The 15,769-nt window shown below is 43.2% G+C and overlaps 1 long non-coding RNA gene across 1 annotated transcript; it reads left to right on the top strand.

Annotated features, from left to right (window-relative positions):
- The first annotated feature begins 267 nt into the window (after window positions 1-267).
- On the top strand, window positions 268-13,833 carry LOC135578485 (uncharacterized). Its single transcript, XR_010470165.1, has 3 exons — window positions 268-459; window positions 4,988-5,050; window positions 13,098-13,833. It is a non-coding gene; the product is annotated as an uncharacterized LOC135578485 (long non-coding RNA).
- Window positions 13,834-15,769: the final 1,936 nt, after the last annotated feature.

Below are 15,769 nucleotides of genomic sequence, written 5' to 3' on the forward strand. Positions count from 1 at the left end.
TGCCGAGGCGTTTATGTACCTCTTGGACTGTTTTCTCTGGGGCTTAGCATGATGTTCATCAGCTCCTACATTCCTCATGAAACTGGAAATTTCTATTATCAGGCACTAAACAACTCAGGCACAGTCTATTTCTTCCTCTGCTGAGCTGACTGCTATCTGACTGTTTCACAGTCTCCCTCTTATTAATTCAGCTCTGGCAGGCAACCGAGAGCTTCCAGCTATGGCCGAGGTGCTAAGCCCAGGAAAGGGAATGCATCGTGTTAACCGCTGCCGTATCTGACCCGTGTCTGGTTTTAATACAGTGACAGGGTGCATGAGAAGGTGACTGCTACGTTCAGAAATGTGGGAAGCATTTGCAGCGAGGAGTGAAACCCTGCCAAGACAATAACTGGGAACGGCTTTATTTCCAGCAGCCTGTGGAGGGTCACAGCACAAATCCGTGAGGTCAGGCTTTTCCAGGTATGCCACGTTGGAGTGTCGTAGCACCTCATAAATACTGACTGACATAGCACCACTTCCCCAGAGGAAGGAGAGATTTTAAGGCCAGTAGCAGCAGGTCTGAGCACAGCTCTCTGCCCGAAAATGGTGCCTCAATCCCAGTGCCAGAGAGCAGCTGGGAGCTCAGTCGTGCCCCATTCTCCACTTTTTAACCAGACCTCTGCTGGGAGCAGGGAATGGTGATCCATGCAGTTTCATTCAGACTCCCATGAAGCAAAACTGTTCACTTTTGCAGAAGCTTAATTAGGATAGGCAGCCTGTTTGCTAGAGGGAGAGAGCGAGCCCCTCTTACTACTATCCCTGCGAAGTTCTGCGTGCCAGTCCCAGTCCTACCCCTTCCAGCAGCCTCACTCTTCAGTTTATTGATGATTGAAGTTATTTTTTTTTTTCTTCTTACTTTTCCCCACATTTATTCCTGCAAGAGAACAAAGACCCATCACTTTCTCTCCCATGCTAGTCAGGAACGTCTATCTTCCAGTCTGTCTTTCCAACTGTGTCCTCCTACCACTGAGCTTTCAGACCATGGCTAAGAAAGGCAGGCTGCAGGTGTGGCCAGAACATCTGCAATGTGACGATTTCAGTTTATTTTCTTTTTTTTTTTGACAAAGTTGTGACATGCTCTGGCCTAGCCTTTTCTCATGGGTTAATTTGACTCAAAAATCAATGTTTCTGACAAGATGCAATTGCACACCAAAGTTTCACTTCTGTATGCAGTACAACCATAGCACCATTTCCAGGTTGTACAATCTTGGAAATCATCAGGAACAAGAATAGTCATTTAAGTGGATGGCCCAGATGGGCAAAAGTAAAACCAGGTCAAGAAAGGAGATGCTTGGGCCATACTTGTTAGTTCTGAGACTTGTAAGACATATGAGTATATAACTTTAAGAGCAAATGGAGAAAGCAAATTTGCTGACAAATAACGATCAGGTGCCATTAGTTATTTTACAAAGCAAAAGAGACAAGTGAATGACCGAGGCTTGTACCAAAACGTGGTGAAGTCCAGAAGAGTATTTTCTCCAGTCTCAGTGAGTGTTGGAGCAGGTCTCCGACACCATGCAAGGACAAGCTGAACACTGACCTCAGTTACTGCTACTTTCCTTCCTTCCTTCCTTCCTTCCCTCCTTCCTTCCTTCCTTCCTTCCTTCCTTCCTTCCTTCCTTCCTTCCTTCCTTCCTTCCTTCCTTCCTTCCTTCCTTCCTTCCTTCCTTCCTTCCTTCCTTCCTTCCTTCCCTCCTTCCTTCCCTCCTTCCCTCCTTCCCTCCCTCCTTCCCTCCTTCCCTCCCTCCTTCCCTCCTTCCCTCCTTCCCTCCTTCCCTCCCTTCTTTCTCCCCCTCTTTCTCCCTCTCTTTCTTCCTCCCTTGCTTTCTCCCTCAGTTTCTCTCTCTCTTTTTCTCTCTCTCTCTTTCTTTCTCTTTTTCTCTCTTTCTCTCTTTCTCTTTTTCTCTCTTTCTTTCTCTCTTTCTCTCTTTCTCTCTTTCTCTCTTCCCACTCAGGAGATGCTGAGGACTTTCAGAGGCTCACCCTCTCTCCCTCTGTCTTTCCCTCCTCCTCTTCAGCAACACACAGACTGAAAATCCAACCCTCAGTGATTCAGATTGACAGGCAGCACTATTATTTCTCAGACTGAGAACTCTTAACAGTTCCTGCTGACAGATATTTTAGGAATATTAAGCCCAAGTGTTTTGGCGGAAAAGGAATTCAAAGGGCCACAAGAGCAGAGGAATGAGTGAATGAACCCAAGCAACTCAACAACACTAAAAATTTTGTTACGCTTTTTTTAAACACAGAGGGAGCTTTGATACCGCACATGGCAACAAAGACTTTTGTCATGTAGGCTGCTTGGAGTTATTATGAAAGCGTTTCCATTGTGCCGACGTTCGGTCACAGGAAGCAAAGCTTGTAATGGAGCGTGAGATAAAAATATTTTTAAAGCTCATAACTTTTTGACATCTCCACTCCAGCACTTCCTCCCCAAAGTGGTGTGTACAGACAGCTCTCTTGTGGCTGCTGCTTCTGATCTTCAGCCTCACCCAGTGAACATGCTTGGAACACATGTGCTGATGCAAATGGCGTGAGGAGGTGGAACAGCTTACAGTGACAGCCTGAAATCAACGGGCAGAGCTCATCTGTTGAAGGTGTTCGAGATCTGGCCTCCAGTGAGCAGTCATTTTCTTTCACACTAAAGCACAAAGAGGTTTAATCTGTCTATGAAATGACATTATTCTACAACAATGGGAAAAACTGATGTCCTGTGGCCATGGTTATGCAGGCACTGGGCCATGCTGAAGACCACTGTGTGTTTTTGTTTTGATTTTAAAGAAGAAACTGGGCATTCAAATCATCCAATAAAATAAGAATTCTGATTTTCAGCAGAGGTAGTGCATGCACAGGATTAGGATCTGTGTGCCTAATGTCAAAAGCATATTTCTTTGGGGAAAAAAGATTTTCTGTTTTTCTCTTTTTGCTACCTTCTGCCTTGAGATCTCAAAGCAGAGCGAGATTTGAACAAATTACAGCTAACCAGGAACATGTAATATTTATTCACAGTAAACGCTTTTCCTAGAAGAGTTCTTTGGAGCACATTTGCAATAAATTGAAGAAAAAATGCATTTTAGAAGAAGATTCAGCTTTTCTAGGTCTGTGCAGTGAAGAACCTGCTCTGCTTAATGTTTTCCTGTAGTTGCAAGAAGCCTTAGTGTGGCCTTGGTGCTATAAGCATGAACACTGCCTAATCATCTTGAGACTGGGTAGGTGTCATGTTTCCTTCGGGAACATTTGTACACACTATATAGAAATGCAAGGTGTAATACAGTCACAGGGAATACTGAAGAAGGTGTCAGGACATGTAGGGTCTGCTACTACTGAAGAGTATACTGTATATACTATGTATAGTGGGCACGTCACAGACTTCCCAAGCTCTGTTTCAGCCTCCAGGCACATATTTGCTCATACCATATGGCTGATCACATTCATGTCAACAATACATAGTGTGTGTAGGTAACCCAGGACTGGCTTTCAGGTGGACACACCATAGTTTGGTGATGTGTCTGGAGAGACTGATGTCCTGGCTCATGTCCTTTGGGAGTGGTATGGAAAGCCCAGCACTGTGTGATACCAGCTCAGGTGCACGTGTGGCATAGTCTGCAACTCCAGTGTGAAATGTACTAGAGACTGGGCATCAACTTTGTTAAGTTATTCCCAGGAATTTGGCAATGGATTAAGCTTTCCATGCACATGATGCCTAACCCTGTACAGTGCTGGCTGAGCTATGCTTTCCTTGTGAAATGCAACCGTGTTTTGTTTTATGTCCAGTTATATTTTCTAGCCCCATCTCATCTTTCCTGTAGGACCTGGCAGAGGGCAGAGGTGAGAAATGGAGCTTTCCTAGTGAGCCAGTGTCTAATTTCATACTGAAATAATTTGATTTCAGAAAAAGATGATGATTTTAACACTATGGTTTCTGCTGAATTGGGCATTGAATTTTTGAGAACTTTTGATTGTGGAGCTAGAAAAAAAAAAGGGGAGAAAGGTTCGTGAGACCCTCCTGGACCTGAAGCTGCTACGTGTAGTACTTCTTTGCTACATAGCAGAGTGGAATGAGTAGGAAAGGAGAAAAAAAAAATGTATGTAATAATTTGAATTTGAAAGTGAATTTTGATTTGATTGAGTTCAGCAGTCCTTCTGTGTTTGACTTCTGCATTTATTTGTATATTCAAGCTCTACAAGCATGAGGGCTTGCTGAGTGAATTTTAAGGAGAGATGCTCATGTGCTGACCGTTCATGAATTCTGAATAGTTTATTTTCTTGTAAAATTTACACTGTGATCCTTTGTTACCTAGCTCCCCTTACCAGGGAATAGAAAGGGAAATTGATGGGTATGACATCTATTGCATATTATAATTTATAATGGACTGCTCTACAGAGAAGAAGTTATTTGCTGACATTACTATTGAACATAAATAATGAATAAATTAGACAATGTTGCAATTGTTTATTGAGAATCCTCAGACAAAGGTGAAAATAATGAAAAAAATATTAGTTGCAAATAATTTGCTCAGCTCCAGTTCTTACTCTTGTGGCTCTGAGAGACCTTGACTACTCACAAGTAGTGCCTGCAATTTCAGCATGGCAGGTTATGAAGTCCTCTACATGACTTACAGAATCAGAAGAACTTTAATAAAAAACCTTCACAAGTATCCCTGCCTTCCTTCATCTCCAGAGTGACCTCAAAGCAGAAGGGGGCTTTAGCTGACAAGAAATCTAGGTCATTCTCCCTCCACCTTTCCTGTTGCTGAATCTCATGTGAAACTTAATTTTACATCATGACAGAGCAACAGCAAGGGGCTTAGTCCATATGAGGTCCTAAATTTTGGATGTTAAGTAGGTGAAGCTTGTTTGTGCCTTTTGGCCCTCAGTACAACACAGGTAGGTTGAAAAGAACACAGACATTTTATGTTAATGTAAATTATCTGTCATTGCCACCTAGGATAAAGGAGATTCAAATCAATGATGTCCCAGCCAGGATGTAAGGAGAAGGCTGCAATCTCATGTAAGTGCTGATGTGCTGGTTAGTGTTGTTAACAGGCTGCTGTTAGTGTAACCATTTTTGGGAAAAGTCTTTGGGCTAACAGACATCTCTGCAGATCGGGAGATGAGAGCTGTGTCAGAAAATTAAAAAAAAAAAAAGCCATTTTGTCCAGATACTTTAAGACTTAAAGCTGTAGTGGGGGTGCTTCGCTTCCTGTGATTTCTCCTCATTATGTTTCTGGTACCTAATTATTGTGTGAATATGAATTTTGAAGTGGCCAATGCCCTCTCCCTGTCTATTCCTATTTCAATAAAATAAAGATTATAATCTCTGCTGATCTCACAGGGATGCAGTGAGAGACCATCATATGGCTTTTTGTCTTAGAATAGAAGCTATAAAAGTTCATAATGTCTTATTAGCAATGCAGATCAGTCTGGAATGCCCACAAAGGCTTTTCAAGGCATTTTGGATTAAGTGTTTTGAACCAGTGAGGGCCATCATGCCCTCAACTTTAAGCCACGGGTTCATGTAAGAGCAACAGGTTCATCTTTGAGGCAGTTCCTGTGCCATGAATTTCAGAAGCTCAGTGTGGTTTGGGATGGTGGGAATAAAGCCAGGCTGGACGAAGTTTTGAGCAACCTGCACTAGTTGAAGATGTCCCTTTTAATTAAAGGAGGGTGTATTAAGATGACCTTTGAAGATCCCTTCCAAACCAAACTGTCTATGATTCCATGATACTATGAATGGTCTCTGAACAGGATAGTCAAGCTATCATTTGGTTCTTGCATACTTGTCTCATGCACAAGAAATCCCCAGAATTTGCTTTCTGAGAGCCTGTGAAACCCTTCCCACACCTGCCCCACGGCTGTGGGTGAAGAACTGACACTGGTCACCTACTGCAGCTCCCACCACTGCTCCAGTTCTGAAACAGCCATATGGGTCCCATCCTCTGAGGTACTAACAGGCCCAGTTGTGTCATTTCAGGTTCCTAAGTCTCTGGAGTCATAAAGATTATAGACTACACATAATTCAGACTATTTTAGGCTTAATGTTTTTGCATGTTGATACCATGTTTGCTAATTATCCATGCTATTATCAGTATCAGATTCTCCCTTCTTGTCTGATATGCATTATGGTGAATTTGTGACAGGTTAAAGCAGAAATTAAAAGGGGAAAAACTTTACTTTCCAACCTCCAAAGTGTCCTCAGTTCAGTTTCTGCCTTGTTTTGGCTTCTTCCTCCTGCCTCTGTGGTAGCTTTGCAGTATTTCTGTCTCCATAGCCTGTCTCCCCTCTATGTGCCCATGAGTTCCCCTTACCTGGGACACTATCACCAGAAATTGTTCCAGAATAATGCCCCCTCCCATACTCTGCAGTGCTGCAGCTCAATGGCGCTCATCCTGCCTCAAGCACTCTGGGATGCGAGACACAGGATACCTCAGCTTCACAGACTGGCATGGAGAAATGGGGAGAAGCTGTCTGTCAGGGGGAAAAAAATCAGGTCAATACTTCTTCCCACTCCGTTACCTTAAACCTGCTTGTCCTTCCTGTATTTTTATTTATTTTATTTTATTTTATTTTATTTTATTTTATTTTATTTTATTTTATTTATTTTATTTTAACTTTTTATTTTTATTTTAAGATCCCCTCTCTGTGAACACTGTTTAAGGCAGGCACCAGGTTACTGTCCTTTTGGTTTTCCCATTTGAGACTGAGATTAGCCAGGGCATAAACTCCTGCCCCCATTGCAGTGCTTTTGCTTCACGCATTTCAGCTTTAAAGTCTTCTTCTCTTTCCAGCAGCTGTAAACCACACCTCCACCCTCACAGGGTATTTTGCCCTGGCATTCATCTGAGCAGAACAAATAGGCATTTGCTCAGGTATCTCACATATGGGTTTGCAAGACCCACCTTCCCTTCCTTACCTGCTCTGGTCTGGTTTGCTTTCCCTGTGTGCCTGACTGTGCTCCTGTAGGACTATAGTAACACAAATAATAATTCCCTCAAGCGAATCTTGTTGGGAGAGGTGTCGGAGGACAGTACCATAACTGAAATAGCACATCAGGGCCAAGAGAACATAATAACAAGATGGTCTGCAAATTGTGGCCTAAAAGAAACATGAAAACAAAATCTGAGGGAGTGTTGCTGTTATTACGTTACAGAGACTGTGATTTCTCTTGCTATGTTTTGCTACTTTCTTGGTTTTAGCTTTCCACCTCTGTGCTGTATGAAATTAGAAGACTTCAAAAGCTTTTAACTATCATCCAGAATATAAAATCTCAGCACAGACTGCTGGTTCAATCATGATCCACTATGATATCATATATATAATTCTTTCTCTGGATCATATTGAACCAGGAAGGGGGACCCCACAGCACCTTCTCATCCACCCTGCAAACATCAGTCTGGTAGGAGCAAACAAGGCCACTGCAATGAGGACCCTACTGCCCATTATATTCTTGAAAGGGATGTTTTGGAAAGGTGGGACTTAGTACAAGCAGCTGAAGTTCTGGTGAGAAGGAGAAAGTAGCCCTATCACCTGCTGTTTGCTCTCTTTTGCTTGCCATACCGCTTCAAATAACATCATGGCATGGTGCTGAACAGTGGCCCCTTGTAACCACCAGCAATACAGCTGTGTGTTGTTCGTGGGTGTCACTGAGGAGGTGGAAATGAAGCCTTACATTTGTGCTGCACGGTAATGTTGTGTTGCCCAGATCTAGCTCCTGGCCCTGCTGAACAGAGCTGATGCCCCCCTTCATTGAGGAGTTTTGTTGCTTTCTCCAAAAGCCAGTTCTGAAAAGAAAAAGTGTTTGATATTTATTGCTAGTGGATGCGGAAGCTTGTTCATGAATTACCAGCCTGCACAGGATCATCAGAGCTCAAGTTTTTCATTTTCTCAAGTTTGCTGAGATTGGAAAGTCATAGTGCCATATCTTGTAGTGTGCAGCCACAACCCCTTCTTGAGTATTTGGATACCATCTCTTGGAGCAAGCTTATGGCTGACCACATGATGAAGAGCACTGCGCGTGCTTTCAGAAAGCGCTCCTACTGCACATTCCCATGTAGAGGTCAACCATATAGGCCACCCACCCCAACACAGAGGGCTAAACTTAGGGCTTTGTGAGGTCTGCAGGAGAGTTTCTGTCAGCTTTGCAGGCGTTCAGCCAAAGCACACACTAACAGATCCACCCTTTGCAGGAGCAGCTCTTCAGATGGAGATGGAGTCAAGCCCACAGACAAGTGCAAGAGCAGCTGCTGGGGGGAGGCAGGTGACAGCAGGCATTATCTTTTTGCAGTTGGCAAAAAAGCTTTTCCAAACAAATAGAAAGGTTTATTACTTTGGAGGGCAGAGTGTAAAGGTACTGAGAGCTGGTGAAGAGCACAGAGGTGGAGTCAGAGTCAACTGTGTACACATACGCAGTCACGTCGCAAGAAGAGCCAGAGGCCGTGAATGCATTGCAAAGAGCAAGTTTTATTTTAGTTACCTCTCTACTGGGGGATCTCCGAAGCCACACCTGAGCTCCCAGGCAGAGGCGACACCAGCAGGGACACAGGCACTGGTAAGTTCAGCCCTGCTGGAAGATCCCTGGGCCTGCTGAGCTCACCTGTATTTCAAGGCTTCAGGCCGGCGCAGCCTCCCGCTCTTTCTCACAACAAAGCAGGAATCTCAGACATAGTGATAAGGTGCCTAGAGTTTCTCACAGGCCTATGTTATCTAGCACAGAGGTTCTACTCATCAAGCACACAAGGTCAATAAAACAATTAATGTGATGTATGTGCTTTTTCTACAGACAGGTGCAAGTCACTTGAGCGTATTTACATTTAACTAGCCTCCTCACCATTATTCCACTATATTCCCATACACAACCATACGTAAAATATACAGTCTTGGGTCCGTAGTATAAGTGGTTCAACAGCACCAGTCACATACTAGGTTTGTTTTCTTCCCTCTCACACTTCCACAGTATATTGCATATGAGACACCACTGAAGAGATGACATGACACAGTATCAGAGCATTTTTTCCTCCTCGTAGCAAGAATATATAATAATCTCTCTGGGAAGCACATCTCAGGCTATCTCCAAGAACAATAGATGCTTGTAAGGCATCCAGTGAAGTCAGAATAGCTGGAGGCTACGAGTCACATAATAACTTTTTGTGCTCGCATAGTGTTTTGTTTTCAGACTGATCTGAGTAGGAGACAGGAAATAACCAGTTTTTGTTTGTTTTTTTTTTTAATTGGCTACTTCTGAAGTTGGTGGGTTTTTTGGAAAACCAGGACTCGCCATCTTAATTATCACACTGGTAAGAGCAGGATCGTGCCATGGAAACAGAGGGTCGCCTGCAGATGCTTCTGCTCTTCAGGGCAGATCATGGGAGTGGAAGGAGAATACTGGGAGTTTGGAGGAGGATTTAAACAACACCCCAGTTCAAGTGGTGCCTCAGCTTGTACGTGGGAGTGGAGATGACTGCGGTACTGTGGGTGCCAGTGCCTGAGCTGCCCCTGCATGCAGCGTGCCCTGGAAAAGTACAATGAGCACCACATGCCCAACAGTGCTGCTGCCCATGAGCAGTGAGCTGCAAGGCTTCAAGTGGTAGGTGTAAAGGTGCTCTAGTCTCCTCACCTTAATATTTCAAGATTGCTGCTGGTGATAGGGAAAAAGAAAAAAAAAATGTCAAAGAAACTCATGGGACCCAATTCTTCTTTATCATGACTGGGATCATTGAATGGGAAGCCCTAATATTTAAGATACATTTTGCTCCCTATATATGACAGCAAATCCAGGTTTCACTTAACCAGGCTTGGGAAATGTTATTATGCCTCATTCAGGGTGGGATGAAGTCCTTAACATGCTGTGTTCTTCCCAACAGTGTGGACAAAATCACATCAGATTCTAAATCAGTGTTATTATATATTGCTCCTAATTATGTGTTGCATAGGCTTTGATTTGAGGAGGAGTTTGAGGAGGCTGAGAGCTTGTGTTCACTTTTTCCCCTAAAAAAAAAAAAAAAATTAAAAAAAATTTCATTAAGCTGTATAGAAACAGATCATAATGGATTAAATCATACCTGCTGGAGAGGGTTTTCAGCATTCCCTAGGAACGAGTAATTTATGATTGTCCGAATTACTAGGATTTGGCATGAAGAGGAAGAAATGGATTTTGCTAAATTCCAGGCCCGGCTCTCTGACTGTGTGACTGTCACCCATCTTCTGGGTGGCTGCCTTGTACTGCCAGGCAGAGAGGGAGGAAAGAAACAAGACACAGCTTTGACTGAAGGGAGGTAGCTAAAGTTACGGCATTTAAATCAAGACTTCGGGTGTGTTTTTTCCTTTACATGGTTTAAATTGCAGCTTCCAGCAGAAACTGGGAATCTATGTACGTTCTTTGCTGTAGAGGCATAAATGCTGTATTCTACTTGGCTGATATATTTAGCTGAAGTATACAGTGCTACTGGTCTCAGGCAATTTTTTTCATCAGCAAATAATTTATTCCAGTGTCAAGACTGGAAAAACAATTTGGCAAATATTTTCAGGGAGTACAAAAAGAAAATGCAGATGCATCCAATTGACTTAGTAGTAGCATTTTCGTCCCAGAGGTTTTCCTTTTGCAGTAGCTCTGATTCGAGAGATTCTTTGAAAATTGTAGTAGTTATTGATAAAGAATACCCCTTTTACCTCCTTCTCTCCCCTCCCTTTCATTGCATCCTTACATGCACTTGTACGTGCATACTCGCCATCCAAATGTGAGGACATATTTGGGACAGGGGAGTGCAGAGCTCCAGTCCCTTCTCCATCTGATTTATGCTTTTCGAAGGGCCCTTCACTATTAAACTTTAGGAAATTTTTGAATATTGACTCTCTTTTGTGTTGAAATTCTTTCACTCAGGTTAAAAAATACTTGAGTATTCAGAGCAAAAGGTACTTGAATATTTGGACCAAAGCCTGATGCTCAGCTACCCTTGCTGTATGAACACCCAGTTACTGTTGCCTTGTTTGAGCTGGTATTTACCCTTTTCAGTCTCACTCCCTTTTTTGTTGTTTGAAATCTCCCCTTTCTCTGTCCCTTCTCCACAACTGATTTATAGCCCCCTGCCAAAAAATGAACAAAAAGCTAGGCATCTCTGCCCACTCTAGCTTGAGTCCTTCAGATCATTTTGGGTCCATTCCATAGAATCATAGAATGGTTTGAGTTTGAGGGGACCTTCAAAGGTCATCTAGTCCAACCCCCCTGAAATAAGCGGGGACATCTTCAACTAGATCAGGTTGCTCAGAGCCTCATCCAGCCTGACCTTGAATATTTCCAGGGATGGGGCATCTACCACCTCTCTGGGCAACCTGTGCCAGTGTTTCACTAACCTCATTGTAAAAAATGCCTTCCTTAAATCTAGTTTGAATCTACCATCTTTTAGTTTGAAACCATTACCCCTTGTCCTGTCGCAACAAGCCCTACTCCACCCCATTGAGTAAGCCCACATTTCCCGCCTACCTCTCCAGAGCCTGACCTTGTTCCAAGCTTCTTGCACAGAAGCTAACCCATGCCTGAACCTCTTCCCCAGGCTTTCCTTTATGTGGCTTTTAACCCCATCCTGGATCAAAAATCAGGCAGCCAAGGATGCCTATGCTCTGGATCACCTCTCCATAGTGCTACTGACCTTGTTCCCCTGTGCCTCTCTTCACAGAGCTTACAGCATTTTGCAGAAAGTATGGATGGGGCTTTTCAGGCTCTCCAGCTTGTGTCCCTTGCTGTCAGGGCAAACTGGTACACTCCACTTATATTGCAGGGGAGGGCCTGAGCTGCTCCCCGGGGCTTCAGAGGGAGAAGGGAGTAGCCCTCTGAACACCTGTATTCTCAGCATCTAGACTAACCCCTGAGCCCAAAATAGAGAAGCTAGCCCTGCATTGACCTTTCCTTTTGTTCTGTTAAAGGACATGGGGAAGCAAAATGTTTTGGGTTGAAGAAAATGAGAGGGTTTTTGACTGAAGAAAGTTTATTATTTCCTTGCTGAAAAAAAAAGGGGGGGAAAATGGTTTTGGACAACTCAAACTGACTTTTTTCTTGTTTGTTGGTTCTGACCACCTAACTGAAAATATCAATTATTTCCATGGTCATAGGCACTTTGCCAAGCTCCTACTCCTCAGGACTAGCACTCCGGTATAACTTTATGGATTTGTTATCACAGCAGATTCAGCCTCAGCTGTTTGGCTCCTGTGAACAACGTTTTGTTGTTCTTTACTGTTCCTCACACCTCTAGAGAGCACGGTGATAACTGCACCACTCCCCACACACCTGCACATCTGCTACCTGAGGTTAAAAGCGCCTGACCCAGCCACAACCCAGGCACTCCTCTTTCTGTTGGAACTGTGCTCTTCTCAGCCTTCGTGCTTGTTTGTTGTGTTGTCCAAGGTATAATTCAGCAATTGCCACTGTTCTACAAACAGCTAAATTGCTTATATTTCTTACAGCTGACACAGAGGCCAAAATACTTCATGTTATTAACCAGCTCTGTGTTTAGCCTAGTAGGTTGTTAGGCTCCCGCTGCCATTAAGGCTGCCTTTTTGTGAAAGTGCATGACTGGAGTGTACTTAGGTCTACCTCCCTATGTGCAAAACTGGGATGAAGTATCTGGGATTAAGCATGACATATCTTGTGAAAAAATCAGACATATTAGCAAACCCTGTTGTCCAGTTTGTTGCCGGTAGGAAAGGTATGGCAGGCTAGCAAGGGGGCAGAACACAATGCAGATGCAGGGTACCATCCTTGAATCCTCAAACAACAGATGACGCTTTCAAGGCTTAAAGTATAGCCTCTCTTTCCTGGAGCGCTGAAGGTGTGTATTTTCCCCAAAGTTGCTTTAAAATGCTGTAAAGGGAAGACCAAAGCCATCAGGGCATGTCTCAGAATTGGGGGGTTCTCCAGAGAATAATCCTTGTGGATTTCATGCCTACAGCTGGATTAATGAGCAAAGTTTTCCTCCCAGAGCATGGGTGGCCTGACATGTCCAGATCTGGCCTTGGCGTTTTTGACTGTTTATGCCCTTTTTGATTGCTATAGCTTCAGTTTGCCATAGGTTCTGGACCACACATGAACCAGTCAGGATTTAGGAACTGCATTCCTCAACCACAACCAAGGATCTGGAGCATGATGTCCTGATGAAAAAATTATGTTTCCTGATCAGCACATGCTTATTCGTGAAATTCATTCCTTCTGTTGTTTAGAAGACAAGATGAAGTTTGACTGCAAGCTCAGTAATATGGTTGGTGACACATCATCCATGTCACAGAAGTCACTAAAAACACCGTTTCTACCACAAGAATTCACCATGAAGTAATGTATGTTCTCCAGGGTTTTTGTTCATACTACACTTTACCGCATAATGCAGGTTTTTTATTCATTAGATAATAGATACTTCAGGTAATGAAAATTCATTCTGTGTAGCAGCAATACCAAGAAGTGGCTTCTTATAACTGTTCAAGGGCTCAAAAGTGGATACTTGTATGCTTTCATGTTTGATTCTTGTTCCACATCACTTCAGAAGCATAATTTTTGTTGACAGAAAATTGGCCAGGCTTAATAAAGCAAGGTATTTCTATATCAGCTTCTGGGTTCTTTCTAATGCGTTGTCATTTTAGAAGCTAATTGACTTCATAGGCAAGATACTTTGGGACCAAATTTTCAAAGGCTTATGTTTCTGTGAAAAGATAATCCATAGGAAACTTTTTTTTTTTTTTTTTTTTTAATACTAGCAAAGATTAATCTATCTTACTTCCCAGCTCTGCAAGAGTTAGAGCACCACTGCATATTATTTCAGGGAGAGGAAGCATATAGTTAAACTCCCAGCTCACGTCACCCTCCCGGCTGTCACTCATGGGTGACTCTAGGACCATTTTACCATTGTCTGGAGAAGAGGAATATCTCAGACCATCTTATGGGTTTTGTAATGGGAAGCCAGAGAAATGACCCACTTGTCGTAGTTCCACATCCCTTTAGAGGTTTTCTGCCTCTATCTCCATGGCAGCTGCATAATTTCTGATCCTGTTGCCTCCAGAGGAACCAAAGCTGAAGTCACTCAATCTAAGGGAAATAGATACACACGTTCCCTTGGATGTTACTGTCTCCCATTTTGTTTTGCAAAGAGAAGCAAATCACCCAAGAAGACTTCAGAGTCAGCTTGTCAGAAGATATTATGTAAATTAGCAAATCACATGGGCTTGTATTTAGAGCAGGCAAGTGAAAAGAGAGAACTGTTTAGCTGTAATGTAGTCTGAATTAACTGTCTGACTTTGAGGCACAAGATTGTCAAGTGACTTGCTCACTCAGATGAAATGTAAGATTGGAGGAGACCAATCATGTATCAAAACTGAACTTTCTAAGATAAGAAATTACTTATATAAAAAAATATATATGTACAATAGAATCCTAGGATAGTTTGGATTAGAAGGGGCCTTTAAAGGTCATTGAGTCCAAACTTCCCCGCAATAAGCAGGGACATCTTCAACCAGGTCACGTTGCTGAGAGCCCTCTCCAGCTTGTCTTTGAATGAATGACCTTGAATACATACATATGTATGTATTAAAAAATTAGGACACATACACACATACACATATTAGGACACACACACATACGTGCACACCACGCGCACTTCTCCTTTGTACCCTCTTATGGAGCTGTCCTGGTGAACTTACTGTATATTTCACAGGGTAAGGGGGCATTTTTCTATTTAACATCCCTCATCCATTCCTTCCCTTCTCATAGCATGCAAACCTGCAGCCCTCAAGAGCAGTCTGGCAAAACCTCAGAAAGGGAATTGGCATCATGTGCTATTGCTTCAGCTTTCAGAAGGAAACCCTTTATGCCCACTGATTTACAGATTTGTGTAACTCACATTTTGCATTACATTTCTTGCTAATTTTTAGAGGCAGCATGAGGTTGATTATTGAAAGGGCAGTTGTTGCTCCCAACTGTTCCTTCTGGTCCTGCAGACAAGGCCATCACAAACTGTCAAGGTTTGCAGGTAAAAATAGAAGTGAACTGAGGTGGCTCCAATCTGAGATCCCGTATGGCTCTTCCTAAATTCTGAAGAAGCTCTGGAAATGCATTTGAAGGGAATGGGAGACCATCTCCACTCAACCTTTGCTCGGCACTGGCTACTCAGAGAGGCACATATCTCTGCTTATGAAAAACAGAGGTCCCGTCTCCCAGATACTGCAGTGCTGGTGTGAATGGTGCTGAAAAGCAGCTGTCTGAGGTTCAGAGAGATCAGGCTGAGGTAAGTGGAAGAAAAGGCACAGAGGAAGCAATTGCCAATATGGTACAGCAGTTTGGCCTCCTGCTGAATCACTGGCCATAAACGTGACAAGACCAGGAGCAGCACATTCTTACAGCGTAACCCTGCCCTGATGTGTATGAGAAAGCCACTTGTTTCAGGAGGTCATCTGAGCAGGACCTCAGGTTGGGCAGGTGGTCCTGAGCATGGGTGGCCCCTCATTCACAGAGCATTCCTCCTCAAAGCCTTGACAGATTTACACACACATTGTGTGCATGTATGTGTGTGTGTCTTAATATGCGTATGTGTGTATGTGTCCTAATTTTTTAATACATACATATGTATTCAAGGTCATTCATTCAAAGACAAGCTGGAGAGGGCTCTCAGCAACATGACCTGGTTGAAGATGTCCCTGCTTATTGCAGGGAAGTTTGGACTCAATGACCTTTAAAGGCCCCTTTTAATCCAAACTATTC

The sequence above is a fragment of the Columba livia genome, chromosome 2, assembly GCF_036013475.1.
Source record: "Columba livia isolate bColLiv1 breed racing homer chromosome 2, bColLiv1.pat.W.v2, whole genome shotgun sequence".
Lineage (NCBI taxonomy): Eukaryota > Metazoa > Chordata > Aves > Columbiformes > Columbidae > Columba > Columba livia.